Raw genomic sequence first — 13,050 nt, forward strand, 5'->3', positions numbered from 1 at the left:
TTAAGTATTACAGGTGCATAATTTAAATGTATTGGAATTTGGAACATACAATAAAAAAAATGATATATTAACGTTATTGACGTGATATGTTAGTTTGTTAATATGATCATATATATATATATATATATATATATATATATATATATATATATATATATATATATATATATATATATATATTTTTTTTTGGGATTATCATTGATGTGTTTAATTATATAGCAAAGATATCACTAAACCACGTGTAAAGGACAAATCTTTTGAAGATCTAATTTACGGCTTCAAGTTAATTTGATCCATTAGATTATGTTTATTTGTGATATAATACGCATATTTTGAACAAACAATAAACATTAGAAAACAAAGGTTTGGTTACATAGTGCTAAGTTTTTGACATCATATCATATCTGTGTCTTGAATCCATATAAGACAGAAACTGTCATTTAGGTCACTAAGAGGTATGCATATGTTCTATTTCTAAAAGACATAGACGGGTCCAATTGTACATATGCTATGTGTCTATGTATTAGTAAAGGAAAAGGACTTTGCTAAAATTACATACATATAGGCACTATTGTTTGGGATATGTGCGCATTTATCTTGTATTGATACTGTGTGCATTAAACTTTCACTTAACGGGTATAATGTACAACATACTTTACATATTTTTGCAATTTAGATACTTTATTTTTTTTTCACTGTAGTACATTGTACAATGATATTTCTTTCAAGTAATGACCATGGGAAAAATTTCAGTAAAAAAAATGCTAACATGTCATTTTTGTTTGCTAATGTGGCGTTATATCACTGTTTGGTATGCCACAACAGCTAAAAACAACACATGAGAGGCACGTGACCCCATTTTTACTCCCTTTCCCCATTTTTCCCAAATTTCAGAAATGTCTCAAACTTTTGGCATCACATTCAAGGCCGAAACAATTAAATTATTTGCTAAAAAAGAAGAATATAATCATCACTTGAAAACAACAAGTTCCAAACACTTTCTCTTTCAGAAGAAACTATCACTAATAACTAACGAGTTGTAGTAATTAAACCAATTCCACTCACCAAACCAAACAAATCCTAATTCCCCAAACCTAATTTCCTATCTTTTTACTACAATTTCATCTTTTGACTCTTGTTACCTTAAATTACAAACTTCTTATTCTCAATTCATTCCTCAAAACATCAAATCCATAAATCGCGTTGCAGTTTCTCATCTTCAGAAACTTTCATAAATCAAGAAATTGTATAAAGAACTTTTAAATAATAATTAACACCCACCAATTTGTTGACTAGGTCTCATTCCAAAAAGTTGTTGTTTTTTTTTTTTTTTTTTTTTTTTTTTATCACCTGAGAAATTATTGAATTGGTTTTTGGTTTTGTAGAGAAGAAGAATGTGTGATTTTTGGTTTTGAGTGCTGGATTTTAATTTTGGTATTTAATTTTTAGTCTTTTAGGAAAAATAAATAAAGAAAAACTAACATCACGTGCTTCTCATGTGCATTATTTGTGGCACCTAATGAAATGAATGGACATGTTGTGTATTTCGGTGGCCACATTAGCATTGACTGACTAGAATTGAGTCATAGTCTCAAAGTGCAATAAACCTAATTGTATAATGTACTGCAATGCAAAAAAAAAAAAAAGAAGTAAAATATCTAAATTGCAAAAAGATGTAAAGTACGTTGTACATTATGCCCATTAAGTGTTAAACTTTTAAGGCTTGTACTATTGTACTTCGGTACATTAAACAAGCCTATGTATGCTCATGTGTAGTCCTATAGTCTATAGTATTTAAATATATTTAAATAATAAAGAGATTGGATTTTATACTTGGAACAGTTTAATATATGAGACCACATGCTTTTATGCTAGTAAAAGATAAAGACCACATACAGAGACCACTTGTACTCAAGTACAATAAAGATGCCCAAGCTTGGTATCTACTATCCTATATTATTATGATGATATTGTAATAACAAGATCTTTTAATTTTTGCATGAGATGCATGGTCTGTTAAAAGGAAAGTAGAAAGATGTCATTGTTATTAACTGTTAACGTTGGATATTTATTGAATAATACCCTCGGTCTATATGATATAAAGCAAGTGGTAAAGGAATTTAATTTTCGAATTGAATCCCTTGCTACACCGTTATCAATTTAATAGGAATTATATTCTTTATGTTTGCCTTAAGTGGTGATTCATTGAAGGGATTTTTAGACATTGGTCATAGTATTACTATGGTAATTAGACTTTGGTCTAGAAATGCTGAAATATTAGTTTTTAGTCCTACTTCGGCTACTTGACCGCCAGTCAACTCAGTTGACTGTGGTCATGCTGCCTGCTATTTTGAAATGGCAAGAATGCCCATGAGCATGCATCTCACGCACTTACCTATTGAATTATTAGTTGCACACGTGTCATTAAATGAATGGGTATTAGAATCTTAATTTTGTGGCCATATGATTTTAGTTGCGCATCTCGATAATATCATGAAATAAGGAGGGAAAGTTCCCACCTTATCACTCTCTTTCTTCAAACCATCGTCCTCTCTCACTTTCAATCATTTGACTGATATTCTCACAGGAAACCTTAAGACCTAAAACCAATACGTTCACATTAGTACGTACTCTCAATAATATGGTTCGTTTGTGCATATTATATTCATTTTTTTGGAGTGTCATGAATTGGAATAATTAATTGTCGCCGTTGTTTTGAGCTGATCTTCGTTTGTTTTGGAGTTGATCTTCATCCTCTAACTTTTTAAGTCGATGTAAGTAAAAAGGTTAACGGCTATGTCTTTATATGTTTGGCAATAAAAATCACAATTTTTATATGCAAACATGAAAGATCACATTTTTCATATGCAATAAACATTAAAATGGTGTTTTTTATTTGAATTTAAAACATTGGATGTCATGAACAAACACTTAAATCTATTAATCTACTTCTGAACTCCCTTAGCCTTTCCTTCAATGCTAGCATGATAATCCTTTGTTATATATCTTGTACGATAATCCTTTGTTTTAGCCTTCTGTAACATTAACATTAAAGTGGTGTTTTATGTAGTCTCTTAAGCCTTTTGTTTTTCTGTAACATTAAAGTGGTGTTTTATCTTTCTTTCAGACATTCTTATATGTAATGGTTCTTCTCATGCATGGTTAATGGTTTGTTTTGTGTTAATGGTTTGTTCTGTAGCATGTTTATTGCATTTTAAGAAGTTGGACTAAACTCTAATATTATATTATTAAGTGGGACTAATATGTTATTTTTAATTAAGTGTATTTAATTCTAAATGCTTGAAACAATTTAGGGGTTTTAGTTTAACTCTGTGATATTTAGTATTTCAGCCATATGTCAGCTAATTGCATATGAAATAGATTGAAATTCATGTAAATTGTATGTAATTTTTGTTTTATGAAATTGAATGTTGTTGTTATTTGTAGTACTTTGTCTAGTCCTTTGCTAGGTGTGAAAGAATTTGTGATACATTATGGTGGTCAATGAGGGAGAACCAAACAGGGGAAGACTAAGTAGCTAGTCTAGTGATTACAAGGGTGGCAAGCAACACACTCTAAATCTGGATGGAGATGAGCTATTTATGCTAGATTTGATAAAAGATGTGCAAAAATTGGTTGGTGAAGGAGTTAACTTTTAGATTGCAAGTCTAATTGATAGGGTGATATGTCATATAATAGAAGACCAACATCTTATGCATATGTGTGGTGTTATTAAACCTGAAAAAGACAAAAAAAATACCACCTTTTTTTTTGCCCATCTAACAAGTGCAAAAACCACCACTGCCTCTCATGTTAAGTCATTACCAACACTACCCCCACCACTTAAGTCCCCAACTTCTGTACCCACAATACCCAATAAACCTATAAATGTCACTGAAATTGTTAGAAGATCACAAAGATTCAATAATTATACACATCCCTCTATTATTCCAACTAAAACCCTTAAACCAATTCACATTCACAAAGTTGAACTAGTTCGAAGTCCTAAACCTAAAGCAATGGTACCTATTAGAAAGTCAGGAAGGCTTAACATAGTGAATACTAAACCGCTTGTAGGTCCTAATGGAGAGCCATTGGTCCTGGAAATTTCTGATGATGAAGAAGCTGATGCTCTACATAGAAGGGAACATTTATCTGAGAATGTGATTGAGGAAGGCAATGTGATTGAGAATGTGGTGCACCTGTCTCAATTAGATCATGTAGATAATGAATTATGTACTTAAAATATACATGAATATTTGGATGAATTGAATGAACAATTTGCTGCTGAAGGATATGATATTCAGCAAAACTTGAATGGGAATGATGGTGTTGATGCTGTAAGAAATGATATTGAAGAAGATTTGAATGGGAATGGGAGTGCAACTGATGATTTTAGGTATGAGTATGGGCCATCTTTTGGACCAGTGCTTGGCAATTGGATGGATGCAGGATATAATAGTAGTGATCAAGATGTTGATGAAGAGTACATTCCTACTGATATCGATTATTTAGAGAATGAGTGGGATGAAGATGCAATGCTAGTTGATGAAGAGCTAAAGAATTTGGAGGATGAATTACAAGGCACTGTGTTGGGAAATGTTATGAAGGGGATGACAAATGTATTTGAGGCTGAGGAGATTGCTAAGGTTGCAAACCCAGTTTCAAGAACTAAAAAGTTTAGGTTATGTGAGCTGAAGCCTCAAATGACACGGTCTACTGTTGAGGATTGCAGAGAGTTCTTCCACACGATGGGCAATAAAAAATAAGTTTAGTACACAACAAGTCAGAAATGACAGGGAGAGATACATTTTAGAATGCAAAGATCCTCTATGTGAGTGGACTATAACTGCTACAGTGACCAAAAAAGGCAAGCACACTTTTATTCTTAGAAAATATCATGATGAACATACATGTGAAGCTGATGAGAAAAATAGGTATACACAGGCTAGAGCACCATGGGTTGCTAAAGCACTTGAAGATAAAATGAGGGGCCATCCAAATTATAGACCAAAGGATATACAAAAGGAGATGTTTTATAAGTTTGGAGTTGCAGTTTCTTACTGGACTGCTTGGAGTTATAGAAGAAGAATGCTTGAAGTAATCAATGACAATTATGAGGAGGGTTATAGACTTGTCCCAGAAATGTGTAGGCAGATTGTCAAAGCTAACCCAGGTAGGCTTGCTAAATATTTTGTGCATGATAAGAATCAGTCTTTCATTGGTGTTATAGTTGCATTTAAGTCATCACTTGATAGGCGGAAGAATGGGTGTAGGCCAATAGTTGGTCTGGATGGTTGTTTTCTGAAAGGCAAGTATGGTGGGTGTTGTCTAACAGCTATTGGACTGGATGCCATGAATGGAATATTCCCACTTGGTTTTTATGTATGCAAAGGGGAGAACAAGGATACATGGATCCAATTGTTATGTGAGCTGAAGCTTTATCTTGACTTGCATAAAGACAAGATTACTTTAATTAGTGATTACAAAAGGGGCTTCTAAGTGTTGTAGCTGCTTATTTCCCACATTCCACTCATAGGTAGAGTCCAAACATGTTTTTTTATTTTTTTTTATTTTTTATTTTTTTTATTATAGTTATTTATTTTCATCATTTTAGTAATACTGACATTTATAAATGTTTTTGTTGCAGATATTGCTTTAGGCATAAGTACAAGAACTTTAAAAAAGTTTTTAGTGGTGAATTATGGGAAAATCTAGCTTGGGGAGCAGCAATGGCTTACAAAGAACTAGAGCTTATAAGGATCATGAGCATCATAAACAAGACTGACCCTAAAGCTTTAGATTGGTTAGACTTTGAGCCAAGAGAATGTTAGGTTAGGGCACACTTTGATTGGATTTCAAAGTGTGATAAGTTGACAAATAATTTCAGTGAGAGTTTCAATGCTTGGATCCTGAAGATTAGAGATAAGCCATTAGTATATTTTATAGATAAGTACAATCTAGATTTGTTAAAACTTGTGTATGATAAAAGAAATCTGTCACAAACATTAGTGAATGGTGAAGTAGTCCCTAATGTGATGTTCATGATTAAAAAGAGGGAGTTGAGATACAATTGGTATAAGATCAAGGGGTCTATCAGATGTTTAGTATTTGGCCATCAACAACAGGACTGGGACTAAGTATAATATTAATATTGCCAACTTTACTTGTACCTGCATTGAGTGGCAAATGAAGTTGGTACTTTTCATCATTTTAGTTTACCAATTTGTTTTAGTTTTTAGTTACATTTTGGGCTACACTAGATAAGTTTCATAAGTTAATGGGGAAGAAGCAAAAGGAGCATGATTTTGGTGTTGTATGGTTTTAGGGCTGGTGCTTCTACTTAGGTTCTAGGTTGTCTGCTGGTTTTAAATGTTTGTGTCTGTTGGAATAGCATGTCTATTTTTTGGATTTGAATCAATTAGATGACTCTTATGGTATGAAGCCATGTTCTTTGCTTCTTACTTGCAGTGCTATATATATTAGTTCTTTTGTCCTGTTATACTTCATATCGCTTATAGAAATGCACACACACACTACACACACTTGCTATATGGAAGAAATGAAATTTTATTTCATTACTTAGATGTCCTTACAGGGAATACTCCACAACACATCAGCACACACACACACACACCCTAACTCTAGATAGTCTACAACACAGCAACACTCATGCCCACATGCATCACAATTAAAGGCAAATGTGACTTTCTTCTCAATTGTCAGAATAAGCTTGTTTTCAGCAGTGGTTAGTTGAACCTTATTGAAGCATCCAACCCAATCACAGTGGAGCCACGTCTCATGTAATTTACCTAATTTATCTTCATACTTGACCAAATCCATAATGCCTCTACACTTATCCTGATTGCATCTCTTTTTCAGGTAAGGGCATTTGGCAGCTGTGTGACCTTCTTGGTAGCATAGCTGGCATATCTGTAAAAAAAATAGTTTAAAACAAAGTTAGCATTTGACCCAACTATTAATGTCATCATTTAGGACATGGTCCTTGCTGTAACTTAAATATTAGGGTTTAGTGCTACTTGTCAGCCATTAAAGAGTTTGAAGGTGAAGTGCAAGTCTACGTACCTGTGGTGTAAATTTTTTTTGGAAGGAGCTCCACCTTTATTTCAAACTTCTTGCTTGCTTGTTTTCTTTTTGGATGATTATTTTTATCTATATATATTTTTAATTTACTTGGAGGAAGAAGTGGAGTATGAAATGCATGAAGAAGAAGAGTACTTTGAAGTTTGAACTCTTATAGAACAATTTGCCAATGACTTTTTTTTTGCCGTTGATCCTATTGTGAGATTTTGACATTTGGCACGTCAATTCTGTTGGAGTCTAATGGTATTATTTAGGTAAGCGTGTGAGATGCATGCTCAGGGGCATTCTTGCCTTTTCGAAAGAGCAGACAACATGACCACAATCAACTGAGTTGACTGACGGTCAAGTGGCAGAAGTAGGACTAAAAACTAATATTTCAGCATTTTTGGACCAAAGTCTAGTTACCATAGTAAGACTAGGACCAATGTCTAAAAAACCCTTCATTGAATGGCTGCCTAATTGGGAAGTACTCCTTGATGTTGGTCTCGGTAATACATTAAATGGCTTCCCAAGCTTACATAAAAGAAAATAAGATATTAGTAGCACAAACACAGGAACAACCTTAAGTAGAAATAATTGTTAACGATATTTCATCCAAAATGGCATTAACACTCGCTTGATTGTCTAATTGTAGTCTATTTGTGAGAACAACCATGAAGCAAAAAGTCACGAATAAAAGGTATTGGTGGATTTAATTTTCTTGAATTCCCTCCCATACTCTCAATAGTTTAGTTCAGTTTAGCTTAGTTTTAGTTTAATTCACAATTTCTACAACCATCGTCTTTAATCCCTCAAACCACCTTTCCAGTTTCGTCCTTCATAATTTTTGCAACTTAGAAGTGGAACGATATCCTACTCATCCTTTACTCATTGAGGGATATTTAGTTTTTGATCTAGTGTGGTTTAGACCAACGACATCCATCATCCATCATCATCCATATTCCATTCTCGATTAACTCTAAACACGCATGTGTTAGCTACACAACATTGACTCTATTGAGATGGTGATTGAAACTTTAGATAGTGGTTGTAACTTCAAAAGAGTTTGTTTTTAGAAGTGAGATTCATCCTAAATTGTTTAGAGTTTGAGTGAGGGAGAAGTGAAGAAGAAAGATAGACTTTTGTATGGATTAGAATGATTCTAAACTAATGAAAGCTTGAAAGCTTTGATTGTTGTGATTGAAATGACTTGAAAACATGGAAGGAAAGATTGATTAAAACTTGAAATAAGAAAAACAAGATGAAAGGAAGATTGAAATAAGAACAAGTAAACAAGATTGATTGAATTGAAATAAGAACAAGTAAATAAGATTGATTGAAAGGAAATAAAAACAAGTAAATAAGATTGATTGAAAGGAAATAAAACAACAAGAAAGTAAAAACATGAATTGAAAAACAAGACAAGAAATTAAACAAACCAAATGGTTTGGATCCTAAGACAATGGATGGTTTCTATCTCCCTTGCTTTTTTATATATACCCCTACTTTTGTCTTTTACAAATTTTCCCTTCTCCATTATAAATTAGACACCTCACACTTCACTTTTGCTTTTACTTTTTGGTTTCTTCATGACCAAGGTAGGTTTAGGGAGAAAGTCATATTTAGAGATAAGGGCCTCCATCTCTGGTCTTCTAACTTGAGGGCTTTGACTTTTGACCTTGACCTTTAACTTTGACCGTTGACTTTGACTTTTTCAGCACTTTTACATAGCAGCTTCTGGTCTTTATAATAAGCGTGATTAAGGCTCATTTTGGTGCTAAGACGTAGCTTTTATAATAAGTGGTCTAAAATACTCCTTAACTTGAAAAAGGCAGTAAAAGCTATGAGTTGTTTTTTTGTTAAACGTAAGAAAGGCTATAATATGGCAATATATAGATAATAAAACACACATTTGGGAGTTGATCACCACCCCCAAATAGCATATTGCTTGTCCTCAAGCAAGGATGAGAGAAAAAACTAAGATCATAAATGAGTGATTTATTATAAGTTATACTAATCTCGTTTCGCAGAGTGCGATTACATTGACCATATGCAACAAGGCCTTAAACCACTAGGAATTCCCTAGTGGACGAGCTTTAAGCCTCGTGAGAGTTTTCCAGTGAAGGTACTCACAAACTTCTTCTATTTAGTACAAAGGGTCTTATTTCCTTATTTATTCTCAGAAGTTCATACATCTCATTAGTGGTGAATAAGAACAAGCTCCTTTGAACTTAGAATAACATATATACAATAATTTAATAATCTAAAGATAAATGTGCAAAGCATGAGCAATAAAATGCAAAAGAAGAGTTGTTTTCGAGGCTTTTGGAGAGCTTCCTTGAGGTGGGTTTTCATAGGAGTGTGTTGCAATCACAACTCTCTGATAGATTCAATCAAGGTTCGTTATCTCAAGTGCAGTGGGTACTTATATTCCTCGTATACTCAAATGCCGTCCAAAGAAACTAGGGTCGATTGATCATGCTTGCCACTTACTATCACACCATCCTATTCCTAATCGAGCTAAAGGCCTTTCATTAGGAGTTACGGGGCTAGGGTGATGGTTTAGAAAGAAAAAAGAAGGGAAAACAAAATTTGATAAGTCAAGAAAATGGGTCTTCAAGATACATGTAACTAGAGAAGAACCTCGTTTTGTTCTTTTGCTTCCGAATTGTGATACATTCTTTTAGCTTTTTGGCTTTGTGACTTCATATGATTTTGGATTTTGGGAGTTCTAACTTTGCTTTTATTTCATTTTCTTCCTGATAAGGCTTTTGGCTAGATTCTCACATGATATGGAACTTAATTGTTCTAATCTTGGCTTCGGAAACTCACTGCTATATACAAACAAATGTTGATGTATGCCATTCATGAAAAGATGTAGAAACTATTGTACGTATATTAGTATATGTATGAAGAACAAGTCCTTACCCTATTGCTATAATGAGAATTCTAAACTTTTTATTCATCCTAAAAAAAGGAAACAAGATTTTTTAATACTAAACAGAGAAATATTTTTGGTCTTTTTCGTTTTTTTTTTAAAGGAAGAAATATACTATAGAAAATGCATAGTTTTTGCAAAATGTTACTATATACCATATCAAAATAGAATTATGCTTTTTCCTCAAAGTATGAAGAGATAAGGAAAGAGATTACCATAGAAACATAAGCAAAAAACGACAATACACCTGTATTTTGTTCTTCATGATGAAAATATGCCACCCCCAAATAAGTTTGGGGTGTGGGTTGTTTGATATAGAATGAGAAATACATGGTTTATTATACTAAGGATATTTATTCTACTATAAAATCTTTTTGGGTTTTTGTATTTTTGAAAATATGAAATTTTTTGGCATGATGTACCTGTTTTACCTTCTACTCATATACCAAATTCCACAAGAAAAACAAAATAAACAAGCAAATAATATTAAGCATATAATTAAACTTATACTACGTCATACACGTGAAAAAGAAAAAGAAAAATAAATACATCCAACTATATGGACACTAGGAATCCTAGTTAGAATCTGTGCGTGACTCATCTCGACGTCTAGAAGATCCTTTCCCTTGCTGACGTCGGGACCTAGCATGTCTATCATTACGCGGGAGTGCGTCTTTGATGCTCTGCAGTGTTCTAGTGACATGATAGGAGCCCAAAACTGTAGTTTTAACCCCTTAATAATATTACATTTAGACCAATTATGTTTATAATAAATAAAAGTTAGTATTGTTTACATATTTTTGTGTATTTCAGGTCTTGGAGTCAACTATATGAAGAAATATGTCACTTTTGTAAGAGAAAAGAGCAAAAATTGGTTGCTAAGAAGTTCTATGGTTAAAGCCCAAATTTCAAGGAGAAAAAGTCTTTTTAAATCCCAATTAAAGCTGAAAAGTCAAAGTCAACGCGGGCAGAAATAGAGTATAAAAGTTAACAGAACTTTCACAGACCGTATCTTTGAACTTAGACCTCGAAATTGGGTCTATTATATGTTAAAACAACTGGCTCGGAAAGAGCTTTCTAATAATCTAGACCGTGATCCAATTAGAGGAGTAAAAGTGGATAAAAAGGTTGTTTCAGTAATTTCCAATAGAGAAACCCTTTCTGGACTTAAGTAATTAGGTTTTGGGCTTGATTTAGTGGCCCAAAACATAGCTCCAAAGCCTATGCATGAAATTGTAAACCTAGCCCTCTCCTATATAAAGAGGACTAAGGCAAAACTCTAACTTTGTCCTACCTCTTCTCTTTAGTTTAATCTAGTTTTAAAAGTTTATGTTTTATTAGCCTAGCCACCATTAATACAATTCAAGTTATTTTTAATACAAGTATTCCTTTAATTATGTCTTCTTCTTCTCATTATTTATTCCATGATAGTCTAATGAATCATAGCTAAACCTCTATTAGAGGGATTTGATTGAAGTTTTGATGAAGACTTGATGTGTTAGTATAGAATAGTTGTATTAAAGAGCTTCAAGTCTAGGGTTTTCTATTTAGCAATAAGTAAAATAAACCTAGACTGGACGGTAGTTCATTCACCATGAGAATAAGTTTCAACTTCCTCTCATGCTAATTATTAGTTGGCTAGAGATACCATGAATAATTATGGATAATAAAGGCCTAACCTTTATGTTGAACCTTGTGTGAAAACATAAAGATTAAGGTTGCAATGAACTCTATACTAACATGTTAGGGATTAATCAAGGTGGATTTCAAATCTCCCTAATTCCTTTGTCATATTCACCTCTTAATATTTAATTGCCATAGTTTAATTTAGAATATATTCAATATTAGTTTTCACCATATTAGTTCTATTTTAAATCATTACTCTAATGCTGTTTAATTGTTCATCATTAGTGGAATTAGTTATTATCTAAGCAATTAGGAGTGGAATGAATTCTTACTCTAGTTTTATTACATGATAATTTGAGAGTAGAACTTTGATATCAAAAGATAGAAAATATAGTTTACTTCTTCCTAGACTCTTTAGTTATTTAGGAGTAAAAAGCTTAATTTTCACTCTATCATGACACTATGCTGAAAATGTCGCTGCTCCTACTGGAAGGATTGCTGCTCCTCTCTACTGTTCCGCTATAATGTTAGCTTAAGTTTCCCTGAGTTGGTGGAGATACGAATGCAGAATCCTTTGGCCTCCATAGAGGAAGTGAATTCCGTCCATGTGCTGAGTGAACTGTTGAGTGGCATCTTCAGTGAAGTAATCCACCTTCTTGGTCGGGCGTGCTTGCTCAGCGGCTCTGGTGGCAGGTGGAAGCTATAACTTCTAGACGCAGTGGGCATAGATAGGACTTGTGGTAGCGTCTTTGACCTCCACTAGGGCGTTTGTCCCCTCGAACCCCCAGTGCTGCATGATCTTGGTGACCAACACTGGTAGAGGGGCGGTTGACTTCTTCAGTTTGCAGAGTTGCTCGAAGATAAAGGAGACGATATAAAAGCTATTCTTCTACTATTGAAGAATCCATAAAAGATGAAGCATCGCCTTACCTATATCCGAAGGCTTGCCTTAGCCTAGCAGGTTGTAAGCTGTCCACTGAGATACTACTAGATGGTTCATTCGTAGCAAACTCTGAAACACACAATGAGACTTGGGGTTTTTAACCCCCTCGAGAAGCGTCTCTACGATCATCATGTCGATGGTCTTACCGTCTGGGGACTATTCCGTCTGAACATAAGATTTCAGAGGAATCCCCATTGTTATTCACATTTTCAAGTTTATAATGATGAATGAAAGAGCACAATTAAAGTTTTTTTATAGAAATTTTTTGAAGATTTAGTGATGGATTGAGGGAAAAGATGAAGAATATCTAATTATATGGAAAAAAGAAAAGGTAAAGTAGTAGCCTTTGGATTCTTCTTTACATAATATTTGTATTCAATCTTAAGCGTCCATCACAAACGTACTACTAAGTAAACCAATCAGTTGTTGTTGTGTTGCAAGTTTAATCCACGTCATCAAT

This window comes from Coptis chinensis, chromosome 7, assembly GCF_015680905.1.
Source record: "Coptis chinensis isolate HL-2020 chromosome 7, ASM1568090v1, whole genome shotgun sequence".
NCBI classification, from domain to species: Eukaryota; Viridiplantae; Streptophyta; class Magnoliopsida; order Ranunculales; family Ranunculaceae; genus Coptis; species Coptis chinensis.